The 16,917-nt window shown below is 36.2% G+C and overlaps 1 long non-coding RNA gene across 1 annotated transcript in view; it reads right to left on the bottom strand.

The window, feature by feature from the left end:
* Positions 1 to 16,917, bottom strand: part of LOC136792030 (uncharacterized) — a 140,586-nt gene that overhangs the window by 117,041 nt on the left and 6,628 nt on the right. The window contains exon 2 of the long non-coding RNA XR_010835139.1: positions 14,569 to 14,666. This is a non-coding gene — a long non-coding RNA (uncharacterized lncRNA). The remainder of the gene's footprint in view (positions 1 to 14,568; positions 14,667 to 16,917) is intronic.

Genomic DNA, 16,917 nt, shown 5'->3' with positions numbered 1-16,917 from the left:
ATTTGTCTGAAAACTTTGCTTCTATATTGGTAAGTAAAACATCCCAAGGGAGAAAGATCATAAAGTAAATGGAAAACAATGATAAATATTACATGTCTGATGTTAGACCCTAAATACGGGTCCATTATAGCATATTATAAAATCTGATCTCAAAAAAAAAACATTAAAAAAGAAATTAACCATTCCTATTACTATTCAAAGGATTTGTGTGTTCAAAGATCTATAAAAGCTTGAGGGGGTTTTATGAATCACATAGTAATACATAGAACTGAATTAAGAGCTAGGAATGATATTTCAGCAACAGGGGGATTACGCTTGTGATTACCAGGTATATCACTTTTACAAGTGTATTTTTATTTAGTTGTATTTCCTGGCCATATCTTTATCATTTGTTGGAATAGATTATTATTTTTAACAGCTCTGAAAAGAGAGAAATCAAGTAGAGTTTTATGATTTGTGAAGTATTTTGCTCAAGCAGCTTTATATCTGTAAGAAAATGAAATTTCTGAAATCCAATGTTGAAAATGGGCTTGTTGACGCCCTTGAATTAATGTAAGGAAAATCTATATACAGTCAAAATAATGAGAATAATCATTAGCTGTACTTTTTCTCAGACTTCAAAATGGGGATGATGATTCTCTACTCACTTCTTAGGATAAGATGAAGATTAATTCAACCTTTTCAATAAAAATATCAAATATTTTAGGAGTTCGGGTATCAGAGAAATGTGTACAATGTTTTTAGGTAAAAATATATTATTCACTGGGATGCAGTAGGATTTTATTCTATGAAGTACTTTATGGCTGTAAGTAGCAATAATCTGCTTATAAACTTTAGCTTTTAGGCCCCTTGAGAAAGATTCTAACCATGTGTCAAATTCCCTCTTTTTTAACAAATTCTCTTTCATTTCAAAAAATTTTGAAATGTTCACCTTCACTTTACTTGATTAATTGATAGAACCTTAGAAGATCCTCATTTCTGTGTACAAATTTATAGTCTGAATGCAATGTTGGTCTTCTATCTGTATTTATGGGAAATTAATTTCTGAGATGGACTGATTCAAGGTAACTTTGTGTACTCAGCTAAGGGAAGTAATAAAATGTCTTAGCTACATTATTTTCCATTATGTAACCTTATCAAGTAGCGAGCAAATATTCCTGAGCCATTCAAAATCACAATTGGTTTCTATTAAATTTTGGTAATTCACATCTTATTTACTGGGATTAGTATTGATTGTATCTCCTCAAAGTAGCTTTAATAGGGCTTCCCTGGTGGTGCAGTGGTTGAGAGTCCGCCTGCCGATGCAGGAGACACGGGTTCGTGCCCCGGTCCGGGAAGATCCCACATGCCGCGGAGCGGCTGGGCCCGTGAGCCATGGCCGCTGAGCCTGTGCTTCTGGAGCCTGTGCTCCACAACAGGAGAGGCCACAACAGTGAGAGGCCCATGTACCACAAAAACAAACAAACAAAACCACAAAACAAAACAAAAACCATACACACAGACGATAAAGGGGCCAGAAAGAACTATCCAGAGTTAAAAGAAGAAGAAAAGAAAAAACAAAGTACAGGAGGTAATTTGAAAAATAAATTAAATGAGGTATAGAATGGTGCAGCCTGCAAGTGAGAAATTGATACAAAGAAAGGAATTCAATAAAAAAACAATAGAAGTAATTGAGGCAGGAAAAAAATTCTACTTTAAAAAAGACATGCTATTGCAATAAATACATTTAGCTTGACTTACAATAACTAAAAGACTAGTGGTGAAAATTTTGACCTCTTATGGTTTTATGTACTGAATTGGACAGGAAACTTGTTTCATTTGAATGATCTATGTGAAGTGAACACTTAGATGCTTAATTTATTATTCTTTAATGAAGACTAGGTCACGGATCCATAACAAGTCAATAATCCAATCCTAACTCTTATTTTAATTTACCGATTGCCAATGCAACTTAATTGATTTACTCCTTAGCCAGAGCTCCTGTATAGCTATCAGCAAGAAAACATGTAAGTACTTTTCTCTCATAATTTTATGAGGCCAGAGAAAATAGAAAAGGTGCTACTGAAGCTTCTTAGAAGGGAACCGTGCATTAATGGTTCATTAATGTTTTAGTGTTTACTACTTCTTAAAAATTTGAGGGGGCAGCCTACCATAAAAGCTATAAATACAGAACAAAGAAACAAGGATTTTAAAAAATAATAACATAAAGCACAATAAAGAAAAATATCTTTCCTAAATCCTGAAGCTATATATAGCTCTAAGCACACATTTATGACACTAACGTTTGAAAACCACTGGCCTCCATGCTGAAGCCTTTCCCATTAGGCAAGGCTTTCCCAGTGTCATCTTCACTGATAGCACTGTATCTTTGGGGATACCTTTCTCTGCAACCACATCTGTATTTAGACCCTAGGTATCAGCCTCTCTGACCTCTTACCTTGTACTTCCACGTCCATCTTGCCCTTGACCAGGCTGATCGCTCTGCATGAAGGCAGTACCCCTTTTAATTTTAATCAGCTGAGGAATTTCTGTCTTACAGAATTCTGGGCTAAGAAAGGTATTTCCTCTCTGATACTTTTCCTAATCATTCTAGATAGAGTTAGTAATGGTTTTCATATCTGTCTTCTCCATGGCCCATTACCTATACACACATCTCTTAGAGTTACTGGAGCTTATATCATATTACTAGGTTCTTGGCTGCTAATTTTCCCCACTACATTTTTAGTATCTTAATGATTTAGATTTTAATTGTCAACAAATATTTGACATGAATTGGTAAGAATGTGTAAAAAGTGTCAGAGTTGATAACTAAAACCCAAGTTTCCTGATGACTATTCATTTTAGTTTTGCATACGCTTCCTCAAAGTTATTTGCTGAAGCGATGTCCCACACAATTTACATTTTGACAAATGATTTATGAATGACTAAATAAACATCTAAATAATTTTAGTGCTATTATCACCACTGGTTTACTTGCTGAATAGAAGATTAAATCTGGAAATCTATTATTCTAAATCAGAGACATCTAAGAGAAGAGGGTGTAAATAAGTAAATAAAACAAGTAGAAGTAAATACAATACAATACAACACAACTATGGCAAATACTGTAAAAACTTAAAAGACATAAACATATTCTACGTGACTTTTTATATTCTGTAGAACATCAAATGGTTTGATTTAATCAAACAAACAACAAGTTAAGAATGAAAGAGCATGCTCTGAAGAACAAGATCTCCCCGGAAGGAAAGCCAGTAATTTTTGCTTAAAAAAAAAAAAAAAAAAAAAAAAGGTAAATACCTCCCTCCCAAAATAGAGCAGGATGCTTGTGTTACAGTCTCCAAGCCTTTTGTTCTGATGATGAGAGCTATATTTTTGTTTAGCTGGGGTCCAGGAGACTATTTAGCAATGGAGACATCTTAGTGTACCAAGTATTTGGTAGAATATTTAACCAAAATTTTATTTCAAATCAATAAATATACATTGGAGTCTGAGAATCAATTTTAATATTCCTATGACCTACTAGCTTTTGTATAAAATTTGAACATCTAACTAGTTGTATAAAGTCTAAACAAATAAGTAGTTGTATAAAATCTGAATACCTAGCTTTCCAGTCTACAATAAGATTATATGATTTATACTTCTTGATTTCCTTTTTCCCTTTATTCCCCACTCCAGATTTCTGACTGGGGCCCTGTATTAGAATCTTATTAATTCCCTTCTTCTTTGTTATCCCTAATTATAGAGCTGTCAATCTCAAAACCCACAAAAGAGGGAAATTTGAAAACATTCTGGATTTGTATTATACTATTGACTGCATTGTGAGTTTTTTCATATAGCTGGAGGGAGAGAGCTTTAAATGAACTTTTCACAGGGGAAAAAAATAGGTGAGTGTTTAACAGGAAAAAAAGGGAATTGACAGATATATAATTATTTTAGTATCTCCACTTTGTTTCTTTCTTCCCCTTTGTCAGCTGCCTTCTCTCTGGATTCACCAACATACCCCCTAAAAGTTATTTCGTTTCAGTGTTCTTTTATCACATGTACAAAGCAGACTGAAGAGGAATCTGCTTGGGTTTTCTTCTTCAGGTAACGCATGCATCGTTGAGCTCCAGGAGCTTAGGGACTGAAATCTTCAGAATCCTGTGGGATTTGGCCCACCTCAAGAGCGAGAGACTTTAAAGATGTATGTATACAGAAAAACTGCCCTGTAATTACCAGTTTTTAACACAAAAACTATTCATGTCAGTATAATCCAGGAGGATCCATTAAAAAAATCAACTGAATACTTTTAATTAGAAAGGGACCCCAAGATGTACATAAGTTAAAAGTCAGTATACATATCACATCCTTGCAATCCTGCTGGCATCAATAATAATCATGATTCAGGTGAAGGAAACAAAAAAGTCAGAGGTGATTTGTAAAAACAAACAAACAAACAAACATGTTTTACAAAATTAAAGGGAAAAGACAGTAGAAAAAGTCAGCTAGGGAATTACTCTAATTTTATGAATTATAGCCTCTCAGCTCTATGTATGGTGGCTGTTTCTATGATTTGAATCTACAGTGATATCATTAAAATCCAATAGGTGTTATAAAAATATGCATGCTTCTAACATTTAGAGGGCTGCCATTATTTTCCAGGAGATGTCCCAATTTGTTTTGATATCTCATTGTCAAAAGCATAATCACTCTTCTCCCAAAGTTTCTAAAATAGAAAGACCGGGCTTCCCTGGTGGTGCAGTGGTTGAGAATCCGCCTGCTGATGCAGGGGACACGGGTTCGTGCCCTGATCTGGGAAGATCCCACATGCCATGGAGCGGCTGGGCCCATGAGCCATGGCCGCTGAGCCTGTGCGTCCGGAGCCTGTGCTCCGCTACGGGAGAGGCCACAACAGTGAGAGGCCCGCGGACCACACACACACACAAATAATAATAATAATAAAACAGAAAGACCAAAGCAAAACCAAAACCTGTTATATATTAATATATATATTTTTGAAATTGATTATTTATAAATTTTATATAAATAAAAGCATATAAAGTCAATTATAAATACTGTTAAATTATGACTTACTTGGAACTGAATTACATTATCACAGATATTAGAAATTACATTTTGGATCCATTGCATAAAAAAAGGGAGGAGTGATGGACTAGAAAATTCCTTTAGGAACAGTATCATCTTTATTTAAAGAATTTGTACCTGGCATTATCCTTTGACATTTCACATGCATCTTATGAATAAGTATTGATACGAGTTCCGATGAGATACTTCCATAAAATCCTGTCTGGTGGATTGCTGAATGGATTTAGTTATATACTGGCTGAAATTGGCTAAACGTTTCCTTATTAGTAGGATATCTAAAATAGTATATCATGACACATTATTTAATTCATTACAATGACTGCAACTGTGAAAAGTTTGTCAAAAATCAGGAGATGAACTAACTCTTTTAGCATAAAAAAATTATAGTATAAGCTATTCTGAGTGCAGATAGACTCATTCCTCTGGAAGCCTGAATTTAGCTTAATTAAGGAAAATACTCCCCTTTCCTTCATAGGAGTCGTGATCATTTATTTCATCCCATACTTCTTTTAAACGTTGCTGAATTCCCTTCTCTTGTTATACTCGTGATTTTTCAAGTATGCAAAGTGGAGTTTAAAGACTGATTCTTGCAACTCTAAAACCATCTCACATTGCTTTTATGGCATGGAAGGTAACACATTGCAATATGTGAAAGGTGTTCTTACTTCAAAAGGAACTGAAATGAATGTCACATTTATCTAAGGGAAAAAAATATTATTGGTACTTCATATAAATCTCTCCTTCTGTCCCCAAAATGCAAATTAGTTTAATATTTGGTAGCAACTAACAATGATAATAAATGAATCATGACTGCTAGTCTAGTGATAATGTCAAAGCATGTTTTTTTTCTCCTAGGACAAACAGATCAATCAACCAAACTACAACAAATACGTGATTAATAAAAGTGTATTTATCTCTTAAAGCTTCACAATTCCAAATCTTATTAGACTACAGGCAAGATTCAATGGTAGGTACTCAATGGTTCCAAAGTTCCTTTTGTAAGGCAGAAGGAGACCAAAAAAACCCACAAAAACCCAAGAATTCACTTTAAAGATGTATATGATAATTATAGCTGGGTTAGGTTAAATTACTGCTCAAAATTATTCATGCCCTTCCTCCTCTTCACTCTGATGAAGGGATATACTTCCCTGCTCCTGGCCTTTGGGTCCAGCCATTCCATAACATCTTACAGAAAAACCAGAACAAACTTTTTGGCCAACCCAATACATTGCTTTGGCTAAATAGAATGTAAGCAGTCATAACACAAGTGGGGACTTCAAATGTTTATTGTTTAGTTGTACCTGCCCTCTTTTACCTCTTCCAATCACTATCTGAAGAACATACTCTAGGCAGCCCACTTGCCCAAGGAAGATGAATAACAAAGGAGCAGGATGACCTTGCCAATTTAGAGACTTGCAGCTTGAAGAAGAGTTGCCCAGAGGCACCAACCCAGACCAGGCAGCTACTGGCCGCTGCACAGACAATTTAGTGATCCAGCTGAGATTAACAGAACTCCTTCAAATAACCCACAGACGCATGAAAAAATAAGAGCTTCTGTGTGATGACGCCTTGCCCTCTTCATTTCTGATCTGCTTTCTTAAAGTCTTAAAATTTCTAGTGTCTCCAGCTACGACTTCCTATCAGTCAGATAAGCCTGTTGCTTTCCATTTCTTTTTAAATAAACATCAGCATAAAGAAACCAAGTTTACTTAGTTCTACTTATTAAAAGTTCATGAAAAACATAGACTGAGTGAAAAGCACCCAGAGTAAGTTTCTACTGCCACAAGTAGCTTAAAGGACAGCGTGAAAAGTTGAGTTTGTAATTTTACAGGAATATAGACGAGGGGTGACCATAGGAAACTTTTTCAGTGTGAACTGGATTACATTTCTGAATGAGGATGTCGAACATGCTGTGTTTTCTTAGTCTAGTCCGCAGCTGCCCAGAGCCTCCTCCCCTCCTCCCCTCCTCCAGCCCCCACCAGCCCCAGCCTGTGAAGTGGGCTGGGCTGCGCTGGCCTGATGAGAGGGTGGATGTGCTCTTCCCCTGGCAAACACAACAGAAACTGACATCTTCTTTGAATTCTGGCTTATAAAGCGTGTGATTATTTTTGCAGCTGCCTTTAGTCTTTACTGAAAAAGTGTTTATGTCTCCAATGCCCACTTTTAAATTATGCGGTGGTTTCCAACTAGGGCAAAGGTTGTGTTTTTCTTCAGTCACTTCTCTGCTCATATTTTTCATGGTCTTCTGATGGTTATAGTCAGACTTGTTTAATTCTACTTTTTGCTATATCTTAAGTGCTTGTTAAATACTTAATGATTCTTATCCAGGAGTTGCCAAATACAGTCCTGAATTCTGTGTGTCTCCAGATCATTAAAAACTAGCAGTCCAGGGCTTCCCTGGTGGCGCAGTGGTTGGGAATCCGCCTGCCAATGCAGGGGACACGGGTTCGATCCCTGGTCCGGGAGGATCCCATATGCCACGGAGCAACTAAGCCCGTGCGCCACAACTTCTGAGCCTGCGCCCTAGAGCCCCTGAGACACAACTATTGAGCCCGCGCACTTAGAAGCCACCGCAACGAGAAGCCTGCGCACCGCAACAAAGAGTAGCCCCCGCTCGCCGCAACCAGAGAAAGCCCGTGCGCAGCAACGAAGACCCAACGCAGCCAAAAATAAATAAAATAAAAAACTTTATATAAAAAAAAAAAACCTAGCAGTCCAATTGCTTTATTTTTTCTGACAAAACAACAACAAAAAGAATTATTATAAACAGCATACATAATCCTGAGTGTTTTTGAGGGGGTAATTTTTTTGGAGTGCTGAGTTTGTTTATTATAATGTGCATAAAGAAATTATGAGTAACATTTGAGAAGTCTTGATATTTAACATGAAATTTACTGGGTGCTGTCTATCAACTCAGTAGTCAGACCTTGATTAACCCCTCTCAAGATCCCTGCTGGCTTCCCCCATAAGTACAGCTAAATCAGCCAAATCTATTTCGGTCAGTAGTAGAGAAAATTTTAGAAAAGGTTAAAATCTTAGGTTGATGAGAGTTAGATGGACCTGGAGAGTGATCAAGTTTAATCCTCTTTATTTTGCTTAAAAGCTACATAAATAATATAATAATAATAAATAAGCTACAAGGATCTACTGGACAACACAGGAATATAACCAATATTTTATAATAATTATAAATGGAGTATAACCTTTAAAAATTGTGAATCACTGTTGTACACCTGTAACTTATATAATATTGTACATCAACTGTATCTCAATTTTTTAAAAAGTAAAAAAAAATCCATTTCATCTTTTAAACTAAATGACCATGATAAGGAGGTCTTGGGGCATTGGGTTGAGACAGTATTAATATTAGATGAAAAGAAAGGAGGAAAAGAGAAGGGAGATTTTCACCCAAATTGAATAATGTCTATTTTGTGTGTGTGTGAAGAAGGGAGATTTGAAACTCATGTTGGAGCTTCTTTCTGTTATATCAGGAAGCTATAGGTTGAATAATCATATATTAATATTTTTACTATAAACAGTATATTACAGATTTTTTTTTCCTGAGAATTTTTTTTTCCTAGACAGATCAAGGATTTAAATACCAGGTAAGCAGCCCTGACTAGTCCTTTCCAATTAGGTTGCTGTCTGAAACTTGTCCTAGGTCTAGCTTTATCTCCACATTGCAGGTGTAACTACACCACAGGCATCCCTCCTTCTATCTGCTGGACTAAGCAGGTCATCAACACCCCTCCATAGGCAATCTTTCTTCCCCCTGCTGCCAATCTTCTTAGAAGCTGGAATAGCTAATGAAGACAGGCATGCTTTCATTTGAGGAAGCCCTACAAGCAGTGGTCTATTCAGCTATTTGAAGGCTTTGCACCTTTCATTATCTCTCTAGTCCCTAGCCCCCTAGTTCAACTCCACCAAAAATAAAAGTTCATATAGAAGAAAATCTGTCATCACTAGTGTCAGCCAGTGAGGGGGGAGGGGGAAAAAAGCATAAAGGAAAAAAAAAAAAAAGCCTGGTTATTCCACAATCTGCAAGTTGTAAAATTTAGGGCTTTAGGGCACCTTCATTATAAATGAATTCTAAATAGATTTATAAAGTTTAATAGGCAACATAGGTAAGTCAGGGGCCACAAAACTTGAAAAAAATGTTGGAAAAAAAAAAAAACCTTAGAAACAGATATCTATATGGTTTTGAGAATATCTTTTAGGGTTCTTAGGGGTGACCCTTGACTCATGAAGGGCTATGAGCAGCGCTAACTAGATATATTCTTCTCAAGCTCTAAATATGTTATAATTTCCTATCTATACAAAAGAAAACTTTATACTTTTATAATAAGGGATTGACACTTTTGATGTTTCATCTTGCATTTTACTGGTTGTCTCATACATATTCATCTGTATTTCCCCCTCCTGCTCAGTGCCAAAGCTGTGGGAACCCTTTGGGTATTATTATCCTCACCACACTGTTGTTCATCAGTGTTTATCTTTTTGAAAGGCTCCCTTTCCCCTTTGCCTATTTCAATCCTTCCAATATTTCAAAGCCTGACCAAACAGCTACCTCTTCTATTCAGCTGCCCTTTATTGATTCGTGCTCCTATGTCATTCTCTGCTTCTCGGTATGATCACAGCAATAAGTTTTTTTTTTTTTTTTTTTTTTACATCAAAATTTAGCACTAGGGCACTGGCCTTGTTGCTTTGTTCTCAGATTCCAGGGAGCCTCTCTTCTGTTGGCATAGTAGGGGTACATGATAGCAGCTCAAGAAGAAATTATAGGTAGTATTTACTTCAAGATAAATTTGATCTTTCAAAAATTAAATATGGTTTCTAGCTGACAGTCTCCAATCCTACACATTGATCACAACCTCGATGTAGACAACACAGGCTTGAGAGTCAGGCTGCCTGAGTCTGAGTTCCAGTTCTACCACTTAAAACCTGGCATGTCAGCATTGCTGTACTTCAGGTTTTTTATGTATAAAATGAGGATGACAGTAATACTCACTTCATAGGGTTGCTGTGAATGTTAAATGAATTCATAAGGCAATTAGAATGGAGCCAGGGCCACGCATGTACTCAATAAATATTAATTATTATGATGATCACTATTCATGAAAATATTTATTGTCACCCCCAAATAGCTCTTTAGCATGCAGATAATGAAATCACCACTACAATACTGTAATACATCACAGTGCTGGATTCAGACTTAGAAGCTGAGATAGGAAGTCATAATAAAAAAGAACCCAACCTTTTCATTGAGCTAGGCCTTTTAAAATGGGATAAGCATGATCTATCTCTACTTCCTCGGCTAAATTAAATATACTATAACACAATATGGACCTTTTTTTTTTTTTTTTTTTTTTTTTGCGGTACGCGGGCCTCTCACTGTTGCGACCTCTCCCGCTGCGGAGCACAGGCTCCGGACGCGCAGGCTCAGCGGCCATGGCCCACGGGACCAGCCGCTCCGCGGCACGTGGGATCCTCCCGGACCGGGGCACGAACCCGAGTCCCCTGCATCGGCAGGCGGACTCTCAACCACTGCGCCACCAGGGAAGCCCAATATGGACCTTTTAATATGAATTTTTGCACAGCCAAGATCAGTGGTCAGAAAAATGCATAGAAATCACCTAATTCCTTGAGGAAGAGAGAGGGAAAGGATTTCTGACTAATTTAAGGGCCTTGCAGAGTCTGAAGTATATGATGGTCCATTGCTTCTGGTATTCACTTAAACTAGTAAATATTATGGGAAAGTGTATCACAGAAAAGGAAAAATGGAGCCCTGAGTAAAAATGTAAGCACCATAAATATAAGTGAAGCAAAGATGAAAGGATAAAAGTTATGTCCTTAGAAAAATAGATGCTTATTATACAGTTCTAGGGAAACATTTTTTCCTTTTCATAGTAATTTATTTTGGTTCACTTTTCAGTTGACAGAATTTTATCTTCTAGTAATATTTTTTCACATAGTTATGAAAAATTTTTTCCTGTGAGGATGAGAACTTTTAAGGTGAATTCTCCTAGTAGCTTTCAAATATGCAATACAGTATTATTAACTATAGTCACCATGATGTACATTACAGCCCCATGACTTATTCTTCTTATAATTTATATCTTTTGACCCCCTTAACCCATTTCTCCCAACCCCCAACCCCCAGCCTCTGACAACCACCAATCTTTTCTCTGTATCAATGAGCTTGGTTTTTATAAAAATGTGTTTGTTTTTCTGTTTTAGATTCCACATATAAATGAGGTCATACTATATTTGTCTTTCTCTGTCTGACTAATTTCACTTAGCACAATGCTCTCAAAGTCCATCCATGTTGTCACAAACGACAAGATTTTGTTATTTTTTATGACTGAATAATTTCCATTTTATAATTTTACACATATATATAACATTTCTTTATCCATTCATCCACTGATTGATTGACTCTTAGGTTGTTTCCATAATTCCATGTCTTGGCTATTGTACATGGAATGAACACGGGGTGCAGATGTATTTTCAAAGTAGTGATTTACTTTTCTTTGGATAAATACCCAGAAGTGGAATTGCTAGATCATGTAGTTGTTCTATTTTTATTTTTTTGAGGAAACTCCATACTGTTTTCCATAATGGCTCCACCATTTACATTCCCACAAAGAGTGTACAAGGGTTCCCTTTTCTTCACATCCTTACTAACAACTGTCTTGTCTTGTCTTTTTGATAATAAGCATTCTAAGAGGTGTGAGGCGATATCTCACTGTGGTTTTGATTTGCATTTCCCTGATGATTAGTGATGCTAAGCATCTTTTCATGTACCTGTTGACCATTTGTATATTTTCTTTGGAAAAATATCTATTCAGAACTTCTGCCTATTTTTAAGTTAAATTTGTTTGTTTATTTGTTTTGCTATTGAGTTGTATAAGTATATATTTTGGATGTTAACCCCTGATCAGATATATGACTTACAAATAAATTTCCCATGCAGTAGATTGCCTTTTCATTTTGCTGATGGTTTCCTTTGCTGTGCAGAAGCTTTTCAGTTTTACATAGTTTCACTTGTTTGTTTTTGCTTTTGTTGTCTTTGGTTTTGGTGTAATTAAAAAATCATTGCCAAGACCTATGTGAAGGAGCTTACTGTCTATGTTTTCTTCTAGGAGTTTTACAGTTTCAGGTCTTAACGTTCAGCATTCATTTTGAGTTATTTTTCTGTATAATGTAAGATAGTAGTTCAATTTCATGAAAATAACTTTTAAATGTTCTGTAACTATGACTCTCATCAATTACACACAAAGACACACACATCACACTGAGATTTTTGCTGTATCCTTAGTTCATCATTTATACTTTTTTATATGAAGTTATCATGTAATTGAAAATATATTATTAATATTAAAGCACCCTCATGGGCCTGTAATTTACTAAATTCTTTAAAAATCAGTTTAAATTAAAAAACAAGGTGAGGAGGAATGCCCTGGAGGTCCAGTGGTTAGAACTCCACGCTTTCACTGCCGAGGGCCCAGGTTCGATCCCTGGTTGGGGAACTAAGATCCCACAAACTGCAGGGTGTGGCCAAAATAAATCAGTTTAAATAACTGCAGCCCTGCCCTATAGGAATTTATAATCCAAGATGAAAAATGCTGATGTTGTTATAGAATAAATACAATGTATATAGAAAACAAACAGAGGAAGGTGAGGGAAAAGTTTTTACCTCAATTCTAGAGAGAAGTCTCCAAAGAAGAAGAGAGGGTGGATGGAGCAGAGAACTAGCTAAGAATAAGTACCTCAGCCTTCCAAATATAAGGAGAGACCCAGAGTAGGCACAGAATTATGATGCAACCAATGGATGAAACAGGTTTCTGACACTTATATCTCCTTTCCGGCTAATATCTATGATTGGAATTTCCCACTCTTTTTATTTTATAACTGCCGGACTTACCTTAAAAAAATGCCTATGATTTCTTTTATATAAATTTCAAAATAGAAAACACTAATCTATGGTAACAGAAATCAGGATAATGGTAAATTTTAGGAGTGTAGTGGTTGAAAAGAACAGCCAGGGTTTTGGGGTTATAGTGACATTTTGCTTTTTTTGCTCTATATGTCTGTTACACTGGTTTCCATTTTCCTATACATATCCATTGAGCTGTGCGTGTATTATTTGTGCACTTTTCTGTATGTACATTTTGTTTCAATAACATTCACATTTTTCAAAATGTCAACTCACATCACCTCTTCTATGAAACTTTTCCTGCAATACATTTTCCATCTTATCTCTCCTTTTTCTAGCCTTCCTGTACTGCCAATATTAAGGTTAATTAAAAGCAAGAGACCATATATTTTTTCTTGTTTTATCACCAGCAACTAAAAGAGGATTGTTATTAATCTATGCTTAATCAATTACCAATGATAGACAATAATTAAATGAAAAATATATAAGATTTGCATGATCAAAATATGAGTACCAAGAGAAATAACACAATTAAAAATTGCTTACAATCAAGATCTTGAAGAAGATGGTAAGGAGATTACTTAACTTATATGGAAATGCTTAGTTAGCATGTAGGTGCTGATTACCATTATTTCATACCCTACAAATTTTAAATTAATATTGAAGTTGAAAATTATTCTTGCCTGTAATTATCTTATATCTGTATTTTCATTAAAAAGGCTCTCTGTCAAGGAGATGTGGTCAAACCATGTTTAGTAATTTATAAATAGAAACTTCCTGATAATAATATCCTTGGATTTATTTATTTATTAAATACTTATTGGGCTTCCTCTATTTTACAGAATTTTCCATATTCTGGAGATACATATCTAAATAAAATGAGTTCCTTTCCTCAAGGCACTTACTGGTTAGTGGTAAGACAGAAATGTATATGTAATAAATGCTACACTAAGAATTAACACAGAGTGTTAGGGAAAGTTTTACAAGAAGCTACACTTCAGATAAAGAAGCAGCCCAGACCTGAAACTTTTCTAGAGTTTCAAACTAAGTAGATCTCTTACCCTCATAGATTTGCCTTAATGTGAGTTGTAATGTTATATATTCCAAGGTCATGAGACCAGAGTGCTGGTGGGAAAAGAACAATTTGGACCTGAGGATACAGGATAATCTTAGCTATTTGAAGGTGGTGGGTGTCTCATATTTCCTGTGAAGTTGATGACAGAGATATGGTCCTTAGTTCATTACTCTATCACTTATGGTAATTTTTTTGTAGCTACTGAATCCATATTTGTTGGTTTTTGAAATCAGAGATGTTGGCTATGTCCTTTGGTTTCACTTCCAGCATGTTAAGATCCTAGAAAGCATCATTCTCAACCTCACAACAAGAAAAAGCTAAGCAAAGTGAAAATCAATGATTTTTCTTAAACCCATTAGAGAACCACTATCTTAATATCTAGGAAGAGAGGGAAGTGCATCCAGAGGTACAGTTGAGATTTTCTTACCTGGAGCAGAAGTGGCTGGAGCCGTAAACTGGTAGGAACACTTACCTGGTAATTTTGATGAATTGCTGAATGCTGAATTAGAGTTTTAACTCCTGGAGGGCTGCAGTCTTCGGCGGTGTTCTACATTTGCCTGGGCTTTATTTCTAGGAAGATACATGGAACATCCCTTGTGACTCTGGCAGGGGAAGGGGTTGAGTAAACATTGTAAAATACACCTGGAGCCTTCTCGGTAACAAAAGCCCATTCTACAGGAGAAAAGATTTTGCCAAAGTTTTATCTCAGCAGGGGGAAGAAAATTTCTTCCACATCAGCCTCCTTCCAGCCTTCTTGTCTCAACTAAGGGGAAAACAAAGACCAGAATCAACTGTTCAGAAAATCAACTGACCATGCTGCAGCCAGGAAAGGGAGTAGGAGGCAGAGGAATATAAATGTTTGTGCAGAACATGGCCCTGAGACACAGGCCCATGAAAATTCACAGATTTAATCCAAGATTATAGAATATACTCCCTCCTCACTTTCCGGCCACACTAACACAATCCCAGCTTAATAAAATGGATTCCACTGAAAGAACTGTAAAACACAGGCTCTCTCTGAGGAGGAGCACTTATGGAAGCCTGAAATAAAGAGGGAAGACAAAAAAACATGGACACTAGAGGAATTTAAAGCCTCTGGCATCTATAGCAAACTTTAAACATGGCACAATTCATTGCCAGATTAACAAAAATCCTCAAGCTAAAGGCCTATTTATTTCAGTTCCTATTACTTGATATAAAATGTCTAGCTTTTGACATGAAATTATGATATTCCAAATGGCAAGAAAGAAACACAATATAAAGAGATATAGCAGTCAACATACTTAGATATGATAGAGATTTGGGAATTATCAGGCTAGGATTTTGAAACAGGTATGATCAACAGGTTAAAGGTTTTAATGGAAAAAGTAGTCAATATATGAAAGAGAAGATAGGCAATGGAAGCAGAGAGATGAAAGTTCTAAGAAAGACTGAAAAGGAAATGCTAGAAGTCAAAAACACTGTGGCTGAAATGAAGAGTGTCTTTGATGGGTTCATCAGTTGACTAGACATAGCTAAAGAAAGAATCACTGTACTTGATGACAGGTCAGTCGAAACTTCCTAGTCAGAAATGCAGAGAAAAAAATAATTTAAAAAGCAAAAAACAGAATGTCTAAGAACTGTGGGACAATTTCAAAAGGTGTCTTAGACATAATGGCAACAACAGAAGGAAAAGAAAGAAAGGGTAAAGCAGAAGAAACGGCCAAGGATTTTCCAAAATTATTGACTGTCATCGAACCACATATTCAGGAAGTTTAGGAAACAATAAGCAGGATAAATCCCGAATAGCAGTGATGAAATCCCTCATGTCTAAGCAGATCACATTCAAATTGCAGAAAACCAAAGACAAAAAAAAGAAAAGTAAGGGAGAGGAAAAGAAAAATACCCTATCTCTACAGGAACAAGAAAAAGAATTACAGTGGACTTCTTGTCACAAATCATACAAGCAAGAAAAGAAGGATGTATAACCATTACAGTGTTGAAAGAGGTGTTGGTATGGCAGTATAGTTAAAAATTTAACATTAATAATGATAACCTTGGGAACTGCTTAAAAATACAGAAAGCTTTCCCCAAACTCAGAAAATTGTGACCGAGGAACTCTCATGTGAGATCTGGAGAAATGCATTTCAACCATGAACTACAGGTACTTCTGGTCCACATAGTTTATGGATCACATGTTAAGAAACACAAACAAGGTTGCAAAGCAAATGTCAAGAAGGGATTAGACATTCAAGGGTTGCATTAGGGGAAAAGCCTATGAGAGAAAATGGAGAGGAAGCCAGTAAGCTTGAAAGAGACATCAGGCCACCTTGCAAGTTTAATCACCAGTGAAGGAGTGAGAAAAGGGAGGTTGAGTGGAAGCATCCTAGATTACCATCTAGTCTAAGGAAAATTCAGTCGGGTTGCTGGAGAGTCCTTGAGATCAAGCAGGCTGTCATAGAAGTCCCTTGTCTCCCAGAAACAGGCCAACCTTAGTATTATAACTTAAGCACAATCTTCAGTTTGGAACAACCCATGGGCAGTATGGCCTCAGTGCAAATGCTGTGGTGGATTTCAGAGCAGAGCATCTGCCGTTGTGTGTCTACAACTGTCATTGTGGTATACTGGGTATATTCTCATGACTGTCACAGTACAGAAGATAAATAATTATGTCACGTTATATTTTTATAATTTAATAATATCCTCATGAGGTAATTAACTCTCAGACACATTACATAATTTTCCAGTGATCACATAATGAGTAAACGATTAGGACCCAGGTTTTCTTATTCTTAGGCTAGGATTTATTATTTCCAATACTGGTACTGTTACTATTGTAAAA

The sequence above is a fragment of the Kogia breviceps genome, chromosome 10 (genome assembly GCF_026419965.1).
Source record: "Kogia breviceps isolate mKogBre1 chromosome 10, mKogBre1 haplotype 1, whole genome shotgun sequence".
Classification (NCBI taxonomy): domain Eukaryota; kingdom Metazoa; phylum Chordata; class Mammalia; order Artiodactyla; family Physeteridae; genus Kogia; species Kogia breviceps.
The sequence above is the reverse complement of the archived record's forward strand: the minus strand, read 5'-3'. Positions and strand labels throughout refer to the sequence as shown.